The following is a 23994-nucleotide window of genomic DNA, read 5'->3' on the forward strand; positions in this document are numbered from 1 at the left end:
ACCACTGTTGCTACCTTGTCTCCTACAGTCAAGCCTGCTGGGTCTGAGATGTGCATAAACCTACTTAGGTAAATTAGTTGTTAATCTAATGAGAACTGCTCGTTAAATCATACTCTAAAGCTGATTTGAGTTTAATGTATTTGGTCATATTCAGGATCCGGTTGTTCTCGCCTTTGGCATTGAAACTACCAAACTCCCTTTGAAGTTTCCTGATGCAGAGGCAGACCGGATCATGATGATCTTCTATGTGGTTGATGGGCAGGTAATGGAACAACAGTTCTTTTCTTCATGCTTTGGAGCAAAATGCTAGACAGCAAACGAGCATGTCACCTTTGGCGGTCTGGTCCCTGGCTTGCTTTGTTGCTATTTGCTTGGTTTATATGTAATGGCTGTGGAAATAAAATTGAAGTCTAGTCTGAATGATGCATAAGGATTTCCTCGTTTTGTATGTTGGAGAACCCAGCTAAGGCTACTGGTGCCCCTTTGAGGGGCAGTAGTAATTTGGAGAGTATAGTCCTTAAGTTGTCTCCCTTTTGGCATCCTTAGTTGATTGTAAGCAATTGTTCAGAAGGTGACCTCCAAAGAGCCGTTCCCACTTGACAAAAGCTCTAGCTATCAAGCTGTGCAAGGATTATTGCATCGATGGAAGACTATTTCATCCTTTAGGCAGTGTGTTCCGGTTGTTCAGGAACCTGTCCCTGGTGTAGCAGGGATCTGAGTCCTCAGTAACTCTTCCTTTGTCAACTCTCTAGGGCTATCTGATCACAAACAAGGAGATTGTCTGTGAGGATATTGAGGACTTTGAATTTACTCTGAAGCCGGAGTGTGAGGGTCCATTCTGTGTCTAATGAACCAGATGAGGTAAGTAGGTTCTACTTGGGAAATCAGGCTGCTTTTTATCTGCCTTGGTCTCTTGTAGGCCAAAGAGAGCTTATCACCCAATAGAGTGTATCTTTGGGGAGCACAGCGGACAGTCACGGTGCTGGTGATGCTTTCATTTCATGGTGTGACGATGAGGCAGATCGGGTTCTAGCTAGGTCAAGAGCAGAGGGGAAGGACTGCATCAATTGTATTATATCCAGTGCCTGCCTGCAGGAGGTGAATTTGCTGAGTGTTTGTGTTTGTGGGGGAGATGTTTTTTGTTTTGTTTTTTTATTTTTTAATCCTCTGTTGCATACTAGGCTCATTTAATGCAGAGGCGGTTTGAACATGTCCAGGAGACCAAAGCTACTATCATTGTCACATACGATGGAGACTTCTTTGACTGGTAAGATCAGGAATGAAAACTAACCTGGTTTCTAAAAGGAAATGTTGTCTAGGCCATGAGGTGAGATTGGGTACCAGCCTGTATGTCCTTTGTCTGGAGGTCACATAGCGGCCACATGCGTTCTTATCTACGCAGACTATCCAGCCAGTTTGGGAACCTGTTTACATCCTGATTATGTGCTCTTTATCTGGAGTGCTGGGCTGAGTCTTGGATTGCCAGCCTGCAGAGGACTGTCGAAGAGGGGGAGGTGGAATTCAGAACTTTTTTTTTTTTTTTTTTTTATCCTGAGCAGAGCTATGTTTATTGGCTTTGAAATACGAACTTCTATAGAGTCTCATCAGTTGGTCCAGGGATTGCTGAGCTACTTCTAGATCGTTGTTGATTTGGCAATGTTTGTACACTGATGACCTCAGTAACTGGAGAACAGGCAAAGTGTCAAAAGAGAACTGCAGAACAATAGGGAGACCAGAGCAGCCAAGCCTTTGGGGAGTGAGGGAAACTCGATCATAATGTTCTGCCTCCTGGTATAGGATGTAAGCAAGCAGCTTCCTTCTTGCAGTAGCTCTGCCCTACAGGGAGTTTTCCCTGTGGCCAGCTCTCACGGGTAAGGTCTGGAGCAAAGGAGAATTCACAAGAAAAATTCCTCATTAAGTAGCTTACAAGAAAGCAGTTCTGAAACCCTTGGGGTGGGGATGGGGTGGAGGAAAGGGACTGCTTTGTTTCTTCTCTTCTGCATTGTCTCTCTCCTCAGGCCTTTTGTGGAAGCAAGAGCAGCAGCTCATGGAATTAATATGTATCAGGAGATTGGATTTCAGAAGGGCAGCCAGGGAGAGTACAAAGCCCCGCAGTGCATCCACATGGATTGTCTGAGGTACCGAATGCTGTGTCTGTACCGTATAACTGCATCTTTATCTGTTAAATTTGTATAAAATGCCTACAGTTGATGTATTTGAATACTGTCCCTTTTCCATCTCTGTGCACTGCTATCATGAGTTACATCTTACTAGGAAAGGACTAGCACCCCCATCTTTGGTTGTGCTGCTTCTACTCGGTACTCCGTTGTGTGCCATTATGTACAGAAGTTACGTCTTGCCCACACTAGCCTGAACGACTAACTGTGTTTATACAGTCTGCTGGTGGCTGTCATTGGGAGTTTGAGAACTGTCCTGGATAGCAGGTAAAAGGACAGGATAAGACCAAACCGTTGTAGTGGGCACAGGGCCATATTCTAACCCAACAGCCTGCCTAGCACAGAGAGGAAAAGAAAGGGTGCGTGTGTGTGTGTGTGTGTGTACAGGAGAGGGCTGTCTGTCTTGGCAGTTGTGACTTGAATGTTTTTTCACATTGGACCAGTGTCCAGACTCTGGAAAACAACTGCCTCTCTTTGCAGTCCTGCTGATACCTCCTCCTGTGTTTAAACGTTTATCTTTGAAGTCTCTGAAGTATGAGGGTTGAGAAAAATCTGAGCAATAGAAATGATTTGAATAGCAGAATTTGTACGAGTCAGAATTTAAGAGCATGGGTAGATATGCAGACTGTCTAAAGCTGTGCAGCTTCTTATTCCACTGCACTTGGATGTTCTGCTCTCACCTTTCCCTGTTAGAGTAATGCAGATCTTTTTGTACGTAGCAGCCCTTTCTGAAGTGCAGGGCTGTCTCTTCGTCGACTGGCATTTTCATTATTCTGTCTAGGTGGGTGAAGAGAGAGAGTTACCTGCCAGTGGGAAGTCACAACCTGAAACCAGCAGCGAAAGCAAAACTGGGTTATGATGCAGTGGAGCTGGACCCTGAAGAGATGTGCCGGACGGCTACAGAGGAGCCTCAGGTGTTCCCACCCTGTGCTGTATCTCTGGGCATCTGCAGTATTAGTGAACCTTTGAGTTAGAGCTTTGTGAAATCCTTTAAGTTAATGCAGTGTCTTTGAGAAGTTGTCAGTGTATCTTGCTGAATTTCAGACACCTGAAAGAACTTAAGCTTAGGGAAGAATAGAATTTCCTTGATGTGTTTCTGGCATTGGCGTTGCACTGTATATTTGTGTTATTTACACTTCTGCAAAACGGTAGTACTCGGGGCATTGCAACGGAGCAATAGAACTAATTTCTACAGTTTGGATAGTTTTTCCCAAGGAAAGGAGGGAAAGTAGTCTCCAAATGCGCTTCCTTTCTGCAGTACAGCAGTCATAGCTGTTTTTCCGTAGACCAGTTATGGGTAGCCTAAGTGAAGGAGTTGGTTTTGTTTCCTTACTGTGCTCCTTCTTGCCTTGGGCTTCAATACTGCCTGAATAAACACATCATGTTGGGCACCAAATCAGACATTTAAGTTCAATGATGTGGTGATAAGGCCAGCCTAATTCCAGCAGCACCCTTAACAGCGCTTCTTTCTAAGTCCAGTTTTTGATGTCTGTCTTTTACAGGTGTTAAGAAAAGGTTCTGGGACACTGTGTGAGGCATTGCTGATGGTTCAGGCCTATCACGCCAACATCATCTTCCGCAACAAGCAGGAGCAGGAGTTCAGCAAACTTACAGATGATGGCCACGTGCTGGACTCGGAGACGTATGTAGGAGGCCAGGTGGAAGCTCTGGAACCTGGGGTTTTTCGCAGTGACATCCCTTGCCGCTTTAAAAAGGTAAGGACACAATCAAGGTGTTGTGACAGAGGCTTTAAAATGGTAATGCAATGATGCTCTTTCTCTTCTTTCTGGAGAACATGGCAGTAGGGAATAACCCTCCAACTGGAATTACCATCCTCTGTTCTTTTGGGGGATACCCAATAGCAATACCTGTTATAAAACTGATACCTAATTTATGGCTTGAGTGTATGAACCTGCTTAGAGTTTAGGTGGGAGGGGTTGGAGAAGTTGCTCTTCATGACCTCAGACTGGCTATTGGGTAAAGACAGTGTTACAGCAAGGAGAGTGGTTCATTGCTTTTGTGTGGGTTTGTTTACTTTGTTTATTGGTTGGTTGAGGGTTTTTTTTTGGTTTTTGGTTTTCTTTGAGCGAGTGGTTGTTGGCAGAGATGACTCTGTTTTTGTCTCATCAGGATTATATCTTTGTCCTTCTCCCACTCAAGCCAAGCTTCTTTTGGCCTCTTTTACCTGTTTCTGGTTGGTGCTACTGTCTAGATTGTAAGTTTTAGAGGCAACTTCTCTCTTTGCTGTGTGATACACCACACCTCAGTGCTGCTTATTTTAGTGGCCTTAATCTCGTGAATGATCTTAAGGGAACGTGCACTGTGAATTTAGAAGGACCTTAAATCTAAATCCTTGGCCCCTTAGAGCCTTAGATATGTGAGCAGCTGACTGCTAGGTCAGCCCCATAAGTGTTGCACTCTGGAACATGCATGCAATCTTCTCTTCTTGTTAGCTGCCCTATATAGCCTCCTTTGCAGGAGAACTCCAAGGGCCGGGGAGCAGCCACCATCTCTTCTCTGCTTTGTGTTTTGCCCTAGTGCGAGTGGTGTAGGCTTTTGTGAGTTGTAGGGTTCTTAGCAGAAAGCCACCGTCCTTCAGTTCTAGAGAGCTCTCAAGTTGGCTGTGGAGGTCAGCCATTTTCTGCCTGCTCACATTGGAGCTGATCAGTGAACGAAGGGGCATTTCAAAATGCCATTCAGCTGACCTGTTTCAGCCATCTGCCCTTCAGATGAGATGAATTGCTCTCTACCCATACTGAGACATGCTCTGCTAAGTAGTGAGCCTGTTTTCAAAGATCGCCGAAGCTACGCTGGAGCATGGATAATCTTGCAGAAGCTGTCACCCCCTGCCCCCCTTCCCTGGGCAGTGTGCGAGGATGGGTGTCAGGGCTAGAAGAGGTCTCGGTATCATTCCTGTATCCTTGCAGAATCCTTCTGCCTTTAACTTCCTGGTGCAGCATGTGGAGAAGACGCTCCGGCATGCTGTCGAAGAGGAAGAAGGTTTGCCGTTGGATCAAGTCACCAACTTCCAGGAGGTCTGCTGTCCTGCCTCAGCCTGCAGGGCCAGAGGCATGACTGGGCTTTCCAGGGAGAGCAGAACTGTGAGGGTGGAGTTGCAGCACATTTCTTTAGGCAAGCCTGGGTCCTGTGCACACATATTGGTGTTGTATAACAACTTTCTTCAGCTTTGAGTTCTGCCCCATGTCCATCTGTGCCTTATTTCCCATATTAATAAAGAACTGGCATAGGCTGGAGGCAAGGCTGATTTTTCTCATCCTGAATATGTCTGGTGAGACACCACATGTTAAAGATGCCTGTTTAGACTCATTTTATACTCCATGGAAAGAGACAGGAGAAACTTATCTGTAGACATTTGCAGTGTAGATGAAACCTACCTTGGAGGTCCAAAAGAAAACCTTAAAGATTGGTGGCTAAAGAAGACTCGTCACTGCTACTCTTCTTAATCCTATTCCTTTAGTTTTTCATACTCTTCCTGTGTTCCCCAGAATCAGTGGCAGGTGTCTCTGTGCATGTCGGAAGTAAAGGATCAAATATAGTGCGTATGTGACTGCATCATTAATTCCTTCTTGTTTGAATTTTACTTTTTTACATCTCCCCGCAGGCTTGTGATGAAATCAAAGTCAAGCTGAATTCCTTGAAGGATGTTCCTAACGGAATTGAATGCCCCCTTATCTACCATTTAGATGTAGGGGCCATGTACCCCAACATCATTCTGACCAACAGGTTGCAGGTGGGTAACCTCAGTCCAGTCAGGAAGGTGTCTTCTGTTTTGTCTTGCAGATGGTCTAGGAGGTCCCTCCGATTTGATCCCCTTAGCGGCAAACAATAAACTTTCTGCCCTGGACAGGGGGATAAAATAAGGCTCGGTTTGAAATCCAGTCAGGCTGTTACAGTTGCCAGGTGTACAGAGCCGAAAGGTCTGTCCAAGGTAGAGCAATAGCTTTAGCTGGCTTCTTCCAAAGAATAGTCATTGTTTTTGCTGTAACTTGTGTTCTGAAAAGCTTCTAGAAAGGAAAACTTACTGAACGTCACCTCTGTGATGTTCACATTTGTGTTCTTCTAGTACCCAACATCGATTCCTTCTGGCATATGTCACTGGAGACAGTTCTGTTTTCTCTAACATGGGTGTGTCTGACCTGTGTCCAGCCCTCAGCAGTGGTGGATGAGGCCACATGTGCTGCCTGTGACTTCAACAAGCCAGGTGCTAATCGTCAGCGCCGGATGACTTGGCAGTGGAGAGGAGAATTCAGTAAGTGTAATTCTGCTGTCTGCTTTGTCAAGTTCCCTGTTGCATTGCAGCATGGATAGAGCTTGCAGTGTGAGCTGAAGACACAGAGACCGATTCCTGTTCCTCCCCTGGAAAGCTCCTAGTTGCTGTTCCTTTGCAGTGCCTGCAAGCTGCAGCGAGTATCACCGCATCCAGCAACGACTGGAGCCTGAGAAGTTTCCTGCTCTGTATCCAGATGGAGCACCCCGGGCGTTCCACGAGCTTTCCCGTGAAGAGCAGGCCAAGTATGAGAAGAAGCAACTGGCAGGTGAAAATAAATGGCATTATCTGGAGCAGGTTTTTGGTGCCTAGACTACAAACACATCATTAATTACTTGTCTCTCAGGTCTGGGGCTACTTAGTTCTTGCTGGCTCAGACTGAATTTGATCTCGGTTTCATGCTGCAACAGTTTTCCCCTAGGATCCCAACCAATTCCTGTACGTTTTTTGAGGAGGAGGCAAGTGCTGTTTTTTGTCTCAGTGTTTCTCTTTTCTCACGGAGAGTCATGTATTTGAGCTGAGACACATGAAAGGTGATATTTTGTTTGGGGTTTTTTGTTGTTGTTCTTTAATGAGCACTCATTAAGCATGTCAGTGAAACACATGTGTCGATATCCTTTCACTTTTTGCTCCTAAAGTGGTACTGCTCAGCAGAAGCATCTAGCTAGTGGGGGCTTTGAGCGGAGCCTGAATTTGTGGATGAGCCCTCATGGGCAATTTATTTCCCACACACACCTCTGCATCTCTCTAGAGAGGTGCTGTTTCTCCCCATATTAGTATCTTCCTCCCCTTGCCTTTGTAGCAGGTCTGCTTCCTTGCTTTCCCAGGTATGATGTTTATTTGCATTGATGGAATTTTTCTCAGACTGGTGCCTTGAAAGCTTCAGATCTGTGGATCTGTGTGGTTTGCCCGATGCCGTTGTGTTCATCCTTCCCATCCATAGTGGGGCACTGATCTCTGAGAAAGCTTTCTCTGTTTATTCCCTTTACTAGATTATTGCCGCAAGGCTTATGAGCAGATCCACGTCACCAAGGTGGAGGAGCGTGTCACCACCATCTGCCAGCGAGAGAACTCTTTCTATGTAGACACTGTACGAGCTTTCAGAGACCGTCGCTGTGAGTTCAAGGGGCTGCATGAGGTGCTGGGCTTGAATTTCTGTTTTATTTGTGCTGCCAAAGCTAGAAGGTCCTCACCTCTCACTGAAAACTTGAACCCTAAAGGATCATTTTGCTCAATCTTTATGGTCAGTAAGAAATATTAGCTTTCCTGACAGCTCTGGTGCAAGTGCAGGTTTTTCCCCTGTTGAATCCTAAACAGCTGCTGCCACAGTGGTTCCTAGCTCTCTGATGCAATCACTTTCAGTGCTAGGAAAGAAAACAGCTGGGTTTTTTTTGGCTTTTACTGGATCTAGAAAATCCTCAGCTCAACTATTTTGTGATCTGGTTTGTGTTCAGTGTAGGGTACTTTTCAAAGAGAAAGATGAGACAAGCAGAGAAACAATTGATCTTAGGCTAAGAAGTGATTGATTCTAGGAGAAAGAAGCAGCATGTTCTAGTTCTCAAATGTTTGGAGTCTTGTGGCAGAGGGAGGAGCCTGAAATGTAGTTGCTAATATGTTGAAAGAAATGACAAGACGCTGGGACTCTGTCTCTGGAAGAGTTTAATAAAGAGCCATTTGCTTTGCAGTTATTGCTAGTTCTGTCGTGAATCACGGAGGTGGCTGGGAGGCCTTTTCTGCTGAAATGGTTCTGCTGTTAGTCTCGATCTAATCTCTTGCTGCAAGCATTTAGTTCTTGCCAGCACAATACGTGGTGTGACAGAATTGATGTAGGATGGCAGTTCTGCTGGGATTAGGTAATTCTAACTATGGGTGTGAGTTACAGTTGATGCTGCAAGACTCTTCCATAATATAGCATAATGCCTGTGCCGAACGCTTCCCCCTCAAATGCAAAAGAAAGAGCAGAAAGAAAGAGGAATTATCTTAATAACTGATACTGTTCTAGGATCACGGTGTCATATTAGGATTGAGGTGGGGGGAATATCTGGCTATTGGTACTGCCTGTAGTGGAATGTAGGGTTGTCCTGACTCTGCCTCTTGCCATCAGGTGTGGAAGAAAAAGCTGTCTGCGGCTGTGGAGACAGGCGATGCCTCTGAAGTGAAGCACTGCAAGAATATGGAAATCCTCTATGACTCCCTGCAGCTGGCACACAAGTGTGTCCTCAATTCTTTCTATGGCTATGTCATGCGTAAAGGGTGAGTCTCACCTGTGGTCATTGCTGGAGTCCTCCAGCAAGGAGCATTGTAAACCAGAGCTGTTCTAGTGAGGCTCTCACCTTGTTAACGTGCTTCCAAAGCACAAGGGGTATGCTAGGTGATCCCTGTAACACTTTTTTTTTGTTCCTACTAATGACTTCTTATTTATTAGTCCCCTTAGCAGGGACTTTTGCTAAACAAGGCCCTGTAGCATTGGCAATGGATGGCAGGGTTTGTCTATAGGTGATTCTTCAGGGTGTGCGGTTTCCTGAAGTATCACAGGGAAGGAAAAGGAAAATGATCTCCTGAGGGCTGCTGTGATTGTCTTTTTTGCCCTGAGACTTTATTTTCTGTACGACCTGATGCGCTTCCCCGCAGCTGTGCTTAAGAGGTAGCACTGCAGCCTTTTGACTGTCCCTCCTCCATTCACAGAGCTTGCTGGTATTCCATGGAAATGGCTGGGATTGTGTGCTTCACTGGAGCAAATATGATCACACAGGCTAGGGAGCTGATTGAGCAGTTTGGGTGAGTATGTGCTGAGCTGAGGAAGAAAGGTTCTCCTGTATGTAGTGTGAGCAGATGGGTAAGGGCAGAATTTGACTGGCAGAGAAGAGGAGCAGTGGGATAGATGTGGGATTAATCAGTGGAAGCTCTGGTGTTCTGGAGATTCAGGTTTCTGACATTGCCATGGCTTATTAATGCAACTGGTGTTGTATGACTAGGACTTCCTTTGCAGAAAGGACACTGCCTCTGCCTGACTTGTGGACAGAGAACAGTTCTTTGGCATATTTTCCAATCTCTTCCTGATGGTGATTTTTTTTCTTCCGTTCTTAGGAGACCTCTAGAACTGGATAGAGATGGGATTTGGTGTGTGCTTCCCAACAGCTTCCCGGAAAACTTTGTCATCGAGTCAACCAACGCAAAGAAGCCGAAGGTGACAATCTGCTACCCAGGTGCCATGCTGAACATCCCCGTGAAGGTGAGTCTGGCATCTGTACCAGCCAGCTGTACAGTCTGGTAAAAACAGTGAAAGGGAAGAAAATGTTTTAGCCTTCTGTAGGCCTGCAAGCCAATCAGGCAGTTCTTGTGAAGGGAGTAGCTCTACTGGCAGTGGAGTATGCATCTTTGTTCTCGGAGTTGGCTTCAGCCCAGAGGACAGCCTGTCTTTTGTCTCTGGTCGCCTGTGTAATGAGCAGGACGTTGGGGCTGACAGCTTTGCTTGCCACACAGCTACTCTCTGCCCTGCACAGCCCATAGCTCAAACTGGCGTTTGAGTGGAAGGAGAGACTCTGATATAGCAGAGAGGGTATAGTGTAAGAGACCAGGGTTGGTGTCTGCTTCTGTACATAGACTGCCAGAAGCAGTAGGAGTCAAATCAACAAGGTCCCATGCTCTGCTTGCTCAGATATTTATGGCTATGAGCCAAAAGAATTGACTTTAGAGTCTCCTGCACTTTTCTTCAGGTCCCATGTTTGAGTCCTACCTGCTAAATTGTTCTGTAGGTTTCCAAGGAGTTGCTTGGTCACAAGGAATCAGGACACTTTATTCTCTGCTAAGATAGGGTAAGTTATGCTCCCTCAGGGGAGCAGGGATTGATCCTTCCCATCATCGGGAAGGAACAAAGGCCATCAGTGATCCCTTCAGACAGGATGATGTATCTGGGGGCTATCTGCTCGTATAATCAGCCGAGCTGTTGAGTGAGGCTATTCTGTTGGGGCTGTGCCGGCAGGAAGGCTTCACAAATGATGAGTACCAGGAGCTGGCGGACCCAGCCTCTCTCACCTATGCCACACGCTCAGAGAACAGCATCTTCTTTGAAGTGGATGGGCCCTACTTGGCCATGATCCTCTCAGCGTCCAAGGAGGAAGGCAAGAAGCTGAAGAAAAGGTAAGAGTTCAAAGCTTGAAAAATCACCACTTCCCAAGGGAAGGGATTGAGGGTCCTTTTCCTTGACTACATTTGAGGCGTGTTAGTCCTTGCCCCGTGTTGCCAGTCCTCTGGAGCTGGCAGCATGTTTGGTTTGCTTGTTGCTGCGTACCACCGAGATCATGCTGTCTTTAAACGGCAAGTTCCCTGCATGAGATCAGTCTTTGAATCCAGCTATGCCCTGGCCTTAATTGACACATCTGACAGTAAATTTCTGAAGATAACAGTAAAACAGCACTTCTCAAACTTTCTGATTAGTCATGGTCTCCCTTTTTGGTTCTGAGATGCGCAGGCAAACTTTGATTTTTCTTTCTATCTTTTCTCTTTAAATTCCCTAATCTCTGTCTGTCCCTCTCTCAAGTTTACAGACCTCTAGTAATACTTTTCCCAGAGGTTTCCACTTTAATCCCCATCTAGGGGAAGGAGTGGATCTTGCCAGTGCCATCATGGCATAGAAAAGCAATTGCACTTGACTTCACTGACTTTCTCATGCAGCCTGCTTAAATACGAGCACGAGCAATCACAAGAGGACTGCCCACAGACCTGGGTCTGGGTTCAGAAAATACTGTCACTGTCCTCCAGCACTCTCTGTTTGTACAAGACTATGTTTGTTTCTGCTTGAATGTCTCTGTTGGATGAACTCCAGCATCCATTGTGAGTGCCTTTGCATGCCAAGGGAGTCTATCGCAGAAGTCAAGAGGATGTCAAGCACTGAATGAACTCTGCTCATAGGAGTCTTTATCTCAGGGGCCCTTGATTTTTTCCTGTGATTCTTGGGATGTCAGCAAGTGCACTTATTTCTTGCTCACTCTCCAAGTGGAAAGAGCAGTAGTGTGGAGCTGGCTGGCAGGTACCGCTGCCAGCTGAGGAAGAAAAGACTACCTGGAGGAGGGGTGACAAAGCAATGTACGCTTGAGTCTCACCTCTGTTCCACTGAAGCTTCCTGTGATGGTTGTATTGAGCCATACAAATAATTGGCAGGCATGTGAAATCCAAGAAACACGACAGAAAAAAAGAGGGCAGTGTGTTGTCATAGTTGTTTCGATAGCAATGTCCAGTTTCCTCTGAGTCCATTTTGCCAGCGTCCCCTCCTGTTTTCCAAACAAAGCTTCATTCTCCTGTATAAGGCTTTTCCTAGTATTTCACTCCACTTCTCTACTCCTCTCACCCTGACTCTCACTTCTTGGCCTTTATTTGTGTGCATTTAAGAACATTTTGCCAGTTAGAATTGGCAAGTTGGGGACAGAGGCTGATGTGCTTTTGCAGCTGGGGGTGAAGTAGTTCATGATGTTGTTGTCTCTAGCTGTGTAAATATGCCTAGATCATGCTAGTCCAGAGCCCCACAGCTTGGATTAATTTACCTGGTGGCTGCCTGGTTTGGCAATACTAGAAGTACTTTGGCAGGAGGGTAGTAAGCAGCATCCTGGGAGATGTGTTCCTTGGCACAGAGCTTGTGCAAAAGCTGGTCTATATCCTAGGTATGCAGTCTTCAATGAAGATGGATTCTTGGCTGAACTGAAAGGGTTTGAGGTGAAGCAATGGGGAGAGCTGCAGTTGGTGAAGATATTCCAGTCTTCTGTATTTGAGGCCTTTCTGAAAGGCACCACACTGGAGGAGGTCTCTGCCTCTGTAGCCAAGGTGGCTTATTACTGGTTGGATGTACTGTAGAGCAAGGTGAGTGTAGGGTTTGCAGGATATGCATCCGCTGCATGTTTGTCTTGCCAGGTTGGGGCCAGAGAAGGTCAAAGCTACCCTAACACTGTAGGGAGGATGGACTTTGTCTGAAGAGAATGGTTGGTCCGTTGTGCCTCTGATGGCTGTTTGTATGTAATTTCTGCCTCTTTGATTCTCTAGGGCTGCTCTTTAGGGTCTTTTAGCACCAGACCTGTTGTTACAGCACTTTTGTCAGCTGTTACCGCTTAATTGTGGGTAAGCGTTGTCCTCCAGTCACGTCTTTCACAGAGGTAGCGTGGTGGCCCTCTTGCACCAAGGACTTTCTCTAGAGCCACTCACTGAGACAGAGGATGGCAGAACCATTTGCCTGCAGAATGTTTTCTGAGGAGGCCAGAAGAGATTAGCTTTAAAATAACCAGCAAGAGCAGAGACAATGCCAGAAAACAGAGCCTCAAACCGGGGAGCAGGAGAGATGAAAAGCCGGAGCGACTGCTCTGCTTGGGAGTTTATTGGGAGCACTTCCCCTTTGTATTTTGCATCTGGCACTACAGAGCTGGGCCCACTAAGAGTTTGCCGTACAACATCATTTCAAAGTATTGCATTCACAGCAGGAGTTTTGATGCAGACCTCATGTCCGTGATCTCTGTTCCATAGGTCATGTTGGCAACTGGAGCAGAGATTGCTCACAAACTCCTCATAAAGACAGCCATATCAATCGGTTTAAATGTTCCATGTATATAATAGCAACGAGGTTTGATCATTAGGTTCCTGATAGTGATTTTTTTCCCCTTGTTCCTTTTTTCAGGCTGCCAACATGCCTGACTGAGAGCTGTTTGAGCTGATCTCAGAGAACTGTTCCATGTCTCACAAGCTAGAAGACTCCGGGGAGTGCACAGACAAAAGAAAATGAATGAGCTCTTCACTTCTGAAGACAAAAGACAGGTAATAAGAGTGAGAGAAAGGAGCTGGCTGTGCTGATGGGCCTCTCTTGCTGATACTGTGTCCTCAGCACCCAAAACTTCCTGCTGTCGTTTCTCTCAGGTCCTTGCTAACCAGCACCAGGGGGGAACACCGAGCTCCCAGATTGGAGACGTAGAGGATTTGGGGGCTGCTAAGCCCCTTCAGCCGTTGGTTCCAGTTGCAAATAAACGGAAGCGGGTCCGTACGGCAGAGGAAAGCCAGCAGATGTCCCAGTATCTGGAACTGTCGCAGTCCTGGCGAGAGATCCTGGACCCACCTGCTGCCATGGGCACTACTAAGGTAAGTGAAGTAGACTGGGCAGGAGGAATCCAGGAAACATCCTGGGAGTATGATCATCTGCCTAGCTAGCTAGGGAACAGGGCGTAGCAAGCTGTATGTTTATTGAAACCGTCTGCGCTTCTATGACTGAAAACTACAAAGGGAAATGTTACCGGGAGAGTCCCACTAGCAGAGAAAGTCAGGCCAATGGCAACTTCACAGCTATGCCAGTAACATGATCAGGATCTGAAGGTGGAAGGGCTCGGCTTTATGGTGCTTGATCCTCATGTGTAGGAGATGCGTGCTAATTTCTGTGGTTCCTGTTCATGTACTCTCTCTCTGATTAGGAAGAACAACTGGTCTGGCTGTGCTAGCACAAGAAGAAATGGGAGCTGCAGGCTCGGCAGCACCAGGAGCATCGGAAGAAGCGGCGCCTGGAGGATGGTGGAGTGATGACAGGCGGAGGCATAATCCGTGATACCCTCTCCAAAGGACTGAGCAGCTACGTGTACAGGACGGCACGCGGCATCCTGGACTTGCCCTGGCAGATTGTGCAGGTACCAGGCAGCAAGGCAGGCCCACTCTTAACCCCTCACAGAGGCCAGTTCAGTGCCCTGTGCCTCATGTTTGCAATACCTGTAGTCAAACCTTGAACTTCAGGGACAGCTAACCTCAATCCTACTTTAGTTTTACCTCCTTGAAGGTCATGTGGGACTGCATAGCCTCAGGCTCAGAGAAGCTTTGTAAGGAAATGAGGTCCTCAAATGATCGTGCTTGATTGCAAATCTGGGACTTCTATGTAGAGCCTGTGTGGGGCAAGCTCAGCTGAGGAGCTGGGCAAGTGTGCCTTGAATCCTAGATTTAGTCAATGCGAGCATGAAGAAGTTGATGGTACAATCCAAGCATTTTCTTAATTTCTTGTTATGCTTGGTTGCCTCTGCTATCTGAGACCCAGCCTCTTGTTGTGACACTTCTCATCTTCCAGAAAAGTCTTGTTTGGTTTAAGGTCACATGCAGCCTTTGACTCTGTGTGTAACCATGAGCTGGAGATGGGACACCTAATCCAGCATGTCCAAATGCTTTGGCTAAAGTCAGACAATGGCATGAATTTGTTAGCTAATGCTAGCCCAAAGCTAAGAGATGTGTTTGAGCCTTTGCCAGGTGTCCTCTTCCCTTCAGAAGCACAATGCAACGTGCTGCCTGCAGATCAGTCAGAGCTGTCTTCATTCATGCTCTGACGTTTCCTCTGGCAGAACAATTTTTTTCACTGTACATGTAGGACAATAGCAGGACGTGGAGATGCCAGAGCTGAGAGCAATGAATCTTTGGGTCCACTGCTGTCTTTGTGGTCACCAATTGCTCCTTATTTGGAGAACAAAGTCAGAGGTAGTAGAGCCTTTGAAGATTCCAGAAGTACTCCATGGCGTGTATGTAAGAGCTAAGAATGGGTTGCATCTCTCCAGCAAAGCTAACTTAAATCACCCTGTCCTGCAGATTGCTGAGAGCAGCCAGGCTGGCTTGTTGAGGCTGTGGGCAGTGATCGGAAGCGACCTGCACTGTATCAGACTGAGCATCCCAAGAGTGTTCTATGTCAATCAGCGCGTTGCAAAACCAGAGGAGGGAGCTGTCTACAGGAAGGTGGGGGTCATGTTTTTGACCCTGCTGCTTCTACAAGGGAAAACAGCTGGTTGAATTCATGTAAGTTGCTCTAGCCACTGCGGGCAGATACTACGGGCAGTTTGCCTCACAAGACCTCCCTGTCCAGCCCTGCTAATGCGCCTTAATGCAGTCCCTTTTGCCTGCTGCTAATCTCAGCCTGACCAGAAAGCAGGTTGACAGTTACTGCAATGTGGACAAAGCATAAATCCCGCTAACTGCCTTAGGAATGACCAGCACCAGCAGCTAGATTGCTTCCTGAGTCAGCATGTTTCTGGAAACATAAGGCTGGCTCAAACTACAACTCCTTGCTGCCCTTTAAGGTTCCCCTGCTGTTGGGAGGAGCACGGCCTGAAGCAAGGTGCCCTGCTGAGTGTGTCTGTTTTCCTGGCAGGTGAACTGGATCTTGCCCCGCTCAAACTTGGTTTACAATCTCTACGACTACTCAGTCCCTGAAGACATGTACCAAGAGCACATCAATGAAATCAATGCAGACCTGTCTGCTCCAGACGCTGAGGGAGTGTATGAGACTCAGGTAACCCTTCCAGGTGCTCGTTTTCCTTCTTCATCCTTTAAGGAGTGCTGAGTGGTAGCTGACTGGTCTGTGTACCAATGGCACAGGTAGAGGCATGGGAGCTCAAATGAAACAAGTTAGTAAGACGCTAAAACGAAAGACCCTCTCGAGTAGCTTTCTCAGAAATGTGCCCAGTTTTATATGAGCAAAGATACTTGTTTGGTTTCCAACCCCTTAGGGGAAAGAGGTTTAGATTTATTTGAAATTAGGAGACTCTGGGAAAAGATGGCACTTGAATGGGAAGAGTGAGTTTCCTCTAAACCAAACCAGAACCATCTTGCTAGCAGTTGAACTGCAAAGGTATGGGAGTTCTTTCGAGTAAAGATGAGGAAAACCCCAGCATGTGGCATGTACATAGGCCAGGGTGCAGTGATAAAACCTCTGTATTCCATAAGGAAGGATAGGATACCACTTTTTAAAGTTCAGAAAGAGCAAAGAAGAACCTAAACTGTATTCAGTAGTAGACATACGAAAGCAGTGAGACCAAGATTAAATGTACTAGCGCTTCTAATGCTGTAAGTCTGAAATGAAGATGGGCAGCTGGGATGCCTGCTTTTAATGAAGATATTGATTCATTAAGCAGTTCAAAACTTGGTGGCTTGAGAATTATCTCAGTGTCCCTGTCACTACAGGTGCCGTTACTATTCCGAGCCCTGATCCAGCTGGGTTGCGTGTGCATGGTCAGCAGGCAGCTTGTCAGACACCTCACAGGGCGAGAGGCTGACACTTTTGACACTGAACACCTGGAAATGTGCTCTCTGGCTCAGTTTACTTAGCTGGAGCCAGGTAAGGCACCCTAGGAGAAGGCTTGTCTGTGTACCCAGGACCAAATAGCTTGAAGATACTATTGATGCAGCATGTTTGCTCTGTGTCTCTAGGAAGTATTTGCCACATCTACCTCTACCAGAGCTCCCAGGGCAACAAAGCTCTCTTTGGCCTTTTCATCCCCTCTCAGCGCAAAGCTGCAGTGTTTGTGCTGGACACGGTAAGAGTAGGGCTTAAAGGCTTGGGAGGGAACGCAAGGGGATCAGGCAGCGGTTTGGAGCTGAGCGGTTTCTTTGCACAGACTCAGATGTCTACTGCTGTGCAGCAGGGATTCTCGTATTTTGAAGTGTACCAAGCAGGTCTGTTCCTCAACTGTCACGTGAAGCATTGTGATGTGTAGAGGAAAGAGCTTCCTTGAAATTTGCAGCCTGGAGCCTGTCTCTTTTGAACCCTGTTCCCTCTGATCACGTTTGCATTTGGTACAGGTACGCAGCAACCAGATGCCAAACCTCACCAACATGTACTCATCGGAGCGCAGTGCTGTGCTGGAAAAAGTGGGCGAAGAACTACTGCTTCCAGACAAGCACACCTTTGAAGTGCGTGCTGAGACCGACCTCAAGACAGTCTACAGAGCCATTCAGCGGCTCCTGCAGGGCTGCAAGGTATGAGCTGAGGGCATGAGGAAGGTCCCCATTGAGACCTTGTCAGCGCAGGTACCTGGGAGGAGGAAAACATTGCATGGAAGGCATTGGTCCAGCAGTTCAAGCAGCCTCTAAGCATAGCTCTCTGCACACAGCTAGTGCTCCAAAGTTGAAGGGTAAAAATGGATGTTGCCTGCGGGCTCTGGCTTGCCTGGGGTGAGCTTACATAGCGCAATGCAAGCAGTGAGGCTAGATCATACCCCCAAACCCCAGCTCTCAATTGTGGAGCTGGTTATTCAGTGGGAGGTGCTTCAAGAGACTCTGAGTACACTGTCTCTACTGTGTGGAGGACCAGGGACCACTGCAGGAATGGGGCATGTGAGCACTCATTCACACAGCTGGTTTCCTGCTGAGCAGAGGTGCCGGCTGAAGGGATGTACCAGGGCATGTCCTCTCCTCCTTTGTGTAGGATGAGCGCCGGGGCCCCACACTTCTTGCTGTGCAGTCTAACTGGGACCTGAAACGACTGGCAAGTGGGATTCCCATCATCGAGGAGTTTCCTTTGGTCCCTGTCTGAGTAACAGATGCCGTCAGCTATTCAGTCCTGGACTGGCAGCGCCGTGCAGCCTGCCGCGTGATCCGCCACTGCCTCAACTTGGACACGTGCCTATCCCAGGCTTTTGAGGAGGGCAGGTGCCTGAGGTGGCCACATTCCCCTAAAGAGGTTACTTTGTTCGTGCTTGGGTGGGAAAGGGAGACTGCGGGAGCCTGAGGCCAAGATGAGGCCAGATGCTTTCACCTTCTGTGCTTTTGCCCTTGTTGGGACAAGCAAATATGATGCTGGCACAGTTCTTCTGTTGATGTGTTTACGCCGATGACTGTACCTCTTTCCTTTCCTCAGATATTACCACATCCCCATTGGGAATCTCCCTGATGATATGTCTACCTTTTGGTTCTGACCTGTTTTTCTCCCGCCACCTCCGTCGCCACAACCATTTGCTGTGGCTCTCACCGACGGCCCGCCCAGAGCTGGGGGGTAAAGAGGCTGATGATAACCGTTTAGTTATGGAGTTTGACAAGAGAGCCTCAGTGGAGATAAGCAACCCTGGCTGCTACTCCACAGGTAGGATAGCACTGAGTGGGAGCAGAGCTAAGTGCTCTTCCATGAGCTCAGGAGAAGGATGGCTGCAGTGGCAGAAGAGTATCTGAGCCGTTCTGCAGTTGCTGACAGCTTCAGAAGTTGAGCAATGATGATCTGGACAGGATATATGCAATTGGCATCTCCTGGGGATAGAAGGTCCTGTATGCAATAGAAGAAAATGCATGTAGGCATTTAAATACAGATTATTTCCTAGTTTGTGGCCTCTCATAGCAGCATTCAGAAGATCACTTCTGGTGGTCGCTAGGATGAATCTTTCTGTGATGCAAAACAAGCTGACTGATAGTTCTTCTGAGCACCTCTGCTGCAGTTTCCAGAAAAAGCTGGTGGCCCCTGGAGCGGAAGTAGATCCAAGTTTTGTTGGAAGGTGCTATGCTGTTTAGCTGTGCAGTGAATGGGGCCATCCATACATAGCATCACAGCCAGAGAGGGGAGAGGTCTGGCCATGTGCCAAAAGTGTCCTTTAAAGCCTGTAATACAAGGTGTGTGGCAGTCTGGAGAGCAGCACGGTTTCCCATGCTGCTGCAGTACCATATAGGCTTTCACCATTTCCTGATATGAATATCTTGATGTTGCACTCGGTAGATGCAGCAAGACCTGTAAAGAGCTCTTACAACTTGTGGAAAGTCCTGGCAAGTGGGTGCATTCATCATACCTGGAGAGGGGATTGTGTCCTTGCTGGTTCTCTGCCCTGCTTGCCCGTTGACAGGTTGTGTTTGTTCACAGTGTGCCTGGAGCCAGATATTCAGAGCTTGGCTGTAAACACAGTGTTACAGTCCCATCACATCAATGACATGGAAGAAGGTTCCAGCGTGAGTATCAGTTTTGATGTGATCCAGCAGGCATCTCTAGAATACTATGATGTGTAGGCTCCTAAGACAGGCATCTTGACACAAGAGGCAGTTGAAGCGTGGGTATGATTCCTCTGCAGCCCTTAGTTCTGCTAATGACTGCTCTGCAGCCTTCTGTACTGAGTCCATTTGCTGAAGCATGGTTGGATGTGAGAAGTGAACTGCTCTCTTGCTAACATCGCCTGCTCCTCATTGCCTCCCATGGAGAAGGTTATTAGCTAGGGAAGATGCCAACATTGTGTGTGACTGCAGTCTCTTGCCTCCAGCATCCACTCAAAGGAGATCTTTCACTCTCTGACTATTTCCTTCTGCCGCTGCTGGGAATTCCTGCTCTGGATGGATCCAGCAAATTACGAAGGTATCAAGGGAAGAGTGCGTTCTAGCGTCCACTCTGGGGAGGTAAGAGATGGGAAGTGCTCAGTCCTGCAGAGACAGGGGTGCAGTGGGTTGAGTTGAGCAGGGAGCTATTGGTTTGGATATAGGGAACTGCTACGACATCACCAACCGAAAGCCTGGGCATGGCTTGTGCTCCATTCCAGCAGGACTCTAGCAAGAGTCAAGTATTGGATGAGGACAGTGAGGAAGAGGAGGACAAGGAAGAAGAGGAGGAGGATGGAGAAGCAAATGTGGAGGACTTGCTGGAGAATAGTTGGATCATCGTGCAGTTTCTCCCCCAGGCTGCCTCCTGTCAGAACTGCTTCCTCAGGATTGTGTTGGGTGAGTGCAGTCTGCTGCTCGCCTGGTCCTACTTTGAATGTTACCTCTGGTGATTAGAGCTATCCGCACCCTACTGCTGCCCAAGCCATATCCACAGCATTCCCCACAGCTTCTTGAAGCTCTCTGTGCTACTGAGAAGGTTCTGATGGTGATCCAAAGAACCCCTTACAGTCAAAGATTGCACTGTGCTGGATGTGATGCAGAAGGAACCACCTCCATGTCTGTAAATATCATTGTTTGGGTGGTTTCAGCGCCAGTGTGAACCCTCTCAGAGAGGGGAAGAAGGTCACTAGTTCCTGATTAGTCATTGGTGCCCCAGGAGAGTCGACAAGCACAGTCGCGCTTGTGCCACTCTCCCATCGTGGACTGCATCTGGAGCTTTTCTTACGTGTCTCTGCAGCCTACATTGTGGCTGTGTACCACAGCATGAAGGAGGAGCGAGGAGCTGCAGCACAATGCCCCTGGGAGCGCTCCCATCAAGAGGAGGGCCACGAGCCAGGTGTCCCAGGAGGCATTGGGAGAGACGGGAGCCATGCCTGGTGAGTACGGTTAGCCACAGTTAGCCATGGGAGAGCTGTGTGCAGCACTGCTGGGCCAGTCCTGCAGCAGGAAGAGAGCTGCCCACCTTGCTGTCCCCATATGCTTCCATATGGCTCAAGAGCTCTCTCTGCTCCTCCTCTCCAGGCATGATCACTTTCTCACAGGATTATGTGACCAACGAGCTCACGCAGAGCTTCTTCACCGTCACTCAGAAGATCCAGAAGAAGATGGCTGGTTCCCATAATGCCACTGAGCCCTCAGACATGTTCTCAGTGCTACCTGGCTCCTACTTGCCACTCAACAACCCAGCTCTAGAGTTCATCAAATACATCTACAAGGTTAGTGGGGTGGGCTGTGCTTTCTTCTTTTTTTTTTTTCTTCTTCTTTTTTTTTTTTTTAAGAATCTGTTGCAATTCTACAATCAGTTTGTTTTGCCCAGCTAGCACTCGCATCAGAGTGAGTCCCCGTGAGGACCGTCTTCTCTGCTGGTGGCCTTACCTAACACTGTCTCCTGTAGGTGTTGTCCCTGGATGCCAGTATAACTAACCAAGTAAACAAACTGCGCCGGGACCTGCTGCGCCTCATTGAGGTGGGTGAGTTCTCAGAAGAAGCCCAGTTTCGGGACCCTTGCTGCTCCTACATGCTCCCTGAAGTCATCTGCAGGAAGTGCAATTTTTGCAGGGACTTGGACCTGTGCAAGGACCCTGCCCTCTTGCAGGTACAGCCTTCCTTTCCCAGGAAATCCCCTTTGCCCTGGCTGCATGCATTAAGTCCCTCTTGGGGACACTAGCATGGTTGTGCTCTCGGCCTGTCATTCACTCACATGTTGTCCGTCTTTCTCTCTCTCTCAGTCCTTTTGCTTTGAAGGTCTGCTTGGTTCCATGACAGCGATAAACCTCCCTTCAAGGTTATTTTCTGCTCATCCCCTTTCCTAGCTGCCTGTGACAGTTTGAGGTGTGCTGGTGCTTTGGCTGATGCTTTATCCCCTCCCGAAATTGGTTATGGCTTCCTGGCACTCGGGGCTCTCTGAATGCTCTTGTTAGGCTGCGAGGGCTGAGGCTGCACCGTGCTTTCTCTTGGGAAGAGTCACACTTGTTTTCATCTCCCTTCTCTCTGCCCCTCGGATGGGTCAGTGCTGCCCAGTTGGGTATGCTCCAACTGCCAGGCCCAGTATGACTCGGATTCCATTGAAATGGCACTGGTGGAAGCGCTGCAGAAGAAGCTAATGGCCTACCTGCTGCAGGACTTGATGAGTGCTGGGCGGCCGTGCTGCGGGAGCCTGCCCTTGATGTGGCAGGCTGCAGCAGGAGGGCTGAAGCTGCTCTCTGCTCCTTGAAACCGAGCAGCCCAACCTTACTTCTCTGACTGACGTGATGCAGTGGAGATATGATGAGGAGAGTTTGGCTCGAGCGCTCCCCACTTCTTCTCAGCACATAGCTGCAGCCTTTTGCTGGCTGGCTGAGGCCTGACCCATTGACCTGATGTCAGTGGTGTCTCCCCAGAGAGCCCTGTCAAAGGACTGAGCTGCTCAGCCTTGTCTGCTATCCCAGCTAAAACTCCTTTGCCTCTAGGTGTGCAAGAAGTGTCATGGTGTGAAGGAGACACCTATGCCTGTGTACTGCAGTTGTGCTGGAGATTTTGCCCTCACCATTTCTTCCCAGGTATGTGTGCATCCTGCCACCAGGTCCAGCCTCCTGCCAGCAGCTCCTCTGTAATAGCCAGTGAAAAACCCAGTGATAACTTGTCCCTTTCAGCCCATCTGGCACAAGTTCATCTCTCTGTGCTTTCTGGCTGTTTATTCGTTGCTTTGTGCTCAACCCAGGCAGTCCTGCCTGACCAGCTTGCAGAACTTCTCCTGGCCTGGCCTTCTCCCCCCTGTCCCCTCCAGCTTCCATCTTCCCTGGCTCATGCATGAGGTGTGCTGGGCAGCCCTCCCTCACTGGTATCTTCCCCCTCAGATCTTCATGGAGCACATCAACATCTTCCAGAGCATTGCTTGGCACTAGAGCGTGGCCTGTCTGCTGGAAACTATTGAGTGGCTGCTCCGTACAAACCACCAGCTCCAGCAGTGATGTGATGAACTTGTCCTGCTGTCTTTTTTTGTTGCTGGGTCAGCTCTGGGTACTTGCTCTCACCTCTGCTGAAGAGCATTTGTGCTCTGTGATAGATCTCGGAGAAGCCACATATCCATCTTGCACTGTGTGGGGGTGCTAAGCGGTGTTGGGGCAGTCCTGGTCACAGCCTGGTGCTGTGCTGGGGGAATTAAGAAGGTGCCTAGGGCTGGAACTGCTCTCTATGGGGGAGGGGGGACTGCATTTGCCAGAGCCCTGCAGAAGCCCAGTTTGGGATGGGAGTTTGTGCTGTAGGCAGCACCCTGTGTGCATGAATCTCTGTGGTTTTAATGTGGAGTTTTAGACAATTAAATGTGTCACAGACAATGCATCTGGTTCTTTGGGTAGAGGAGCACGTGCTATGGCCCACACACAGCAGGGAGCTGTAGGCACCCTGGAAAGGAGCATTCTCTGAGCCATGGGGCAGGATTCCTAGAGGGAGGAGAAAGCCAGACTCTTCTTGTTGGGCTGGAAGGGGAGCAAGGGAGCTGTCCCACTTGGGTGCTAAAGCTTCAAGTTGACAGCAGTGAGTCATAGGGTGGGGGGGCTGCTCACTGAAATCCCAGCACAGGTGTGATGAAACCCAGGAGGCCAGTGCTTAGCTGAAGCCTGGCCTCCTGGTCCTTTCCATCTACTCCTGCTTGCAGAAGCCTGAAAAAGCATGAGGGGAGCCAAGATTACTAGATTCCAGTTAATTTTCTGGGCATTTTGAAACACTGTGTGTTCAGCTACTTCTGACACTTCCTTTTCTATATGTGTGTGTGTGTGTGTGTGTGTATATATATACATATATATATATATATATTTGTATTCAATGCCCTCCACACATACCTGTATTGAAAATATTTTTCTGAGCTTTGTTTTTTCACTTCTATAGTATACCTGTTTCTATTAGCATTGGGTTATGGGGCAAGTGGTCCTGTCCTTCGCTATGCCCTCCCTCCATCTAGTACTGCTGAAAGGGGGGTTGAGGGGGCTGTACGTATGTGTTTGTTTTCTTGATATTAGAGTTGGAGGAAATGAGCTGGCCTGGACGGGCAGAGAAAACTGGCCCTAATGCAATCACTGCGTTGTGCAATTGAGTTAAGGTTTGGTCCAGCGGAGCCTCCAGTGGCTTCAACCTGCGCCAGGCAGCTCCTCTCAGCCCTGCATCATTGCTCCTGCTCTCCTCAGGGCAATGAGCTGCTGGAGGTGGGGGCAGGCACTTGCCTTCATCCTGCTGCTCTACAGTGAGAGGCTGGCTCCTTCCCCCAAGCCCTTCCCATAGGTTTGCCTGCTCAGAGTTGCTCTTTGGTCCTAGAGAAGCCAGGTCCTCTTCTTGGAATGAGGACAAGGTAGACTCCTCTTGCAATGGTGTTACCTTGTTCCTGTGAGCAATTGCACCCCAAGTCAAAGGGGGAAGATGCTCCCCAGCCCAGCAAGG

General features: G+C 48.2%; 1 pseudogene; it reads left to right on the forward strand.

Moving 5' to 3' along the window:
* Positions 1-217: 217 nt before the first annotated feature.
* LOC134154764 (DNA polymerase epsilon catalytic subunit A-like) lies at positions 218-22543 on the forward strand (annotated as a pseudogene).
* The last annotated feature ends 1451 nt before the right edge of the window (positions 22544-23994 follow it).

This window comes from Rhea pennata, unplaced genomic scaffold (assembly GCF_028389875.1).
Source record: "Rhea pennata isolate bPtePen1 unplaced genomic scaffold, bPtePen1.pri scaffold_40, whole genome shotgun sequence".
Lineage (NCBI taxonomy): Eukaryota > Metazoa > Chordata > Aves > Rheiformes > Rheidae > Rhea > Rhea pennata.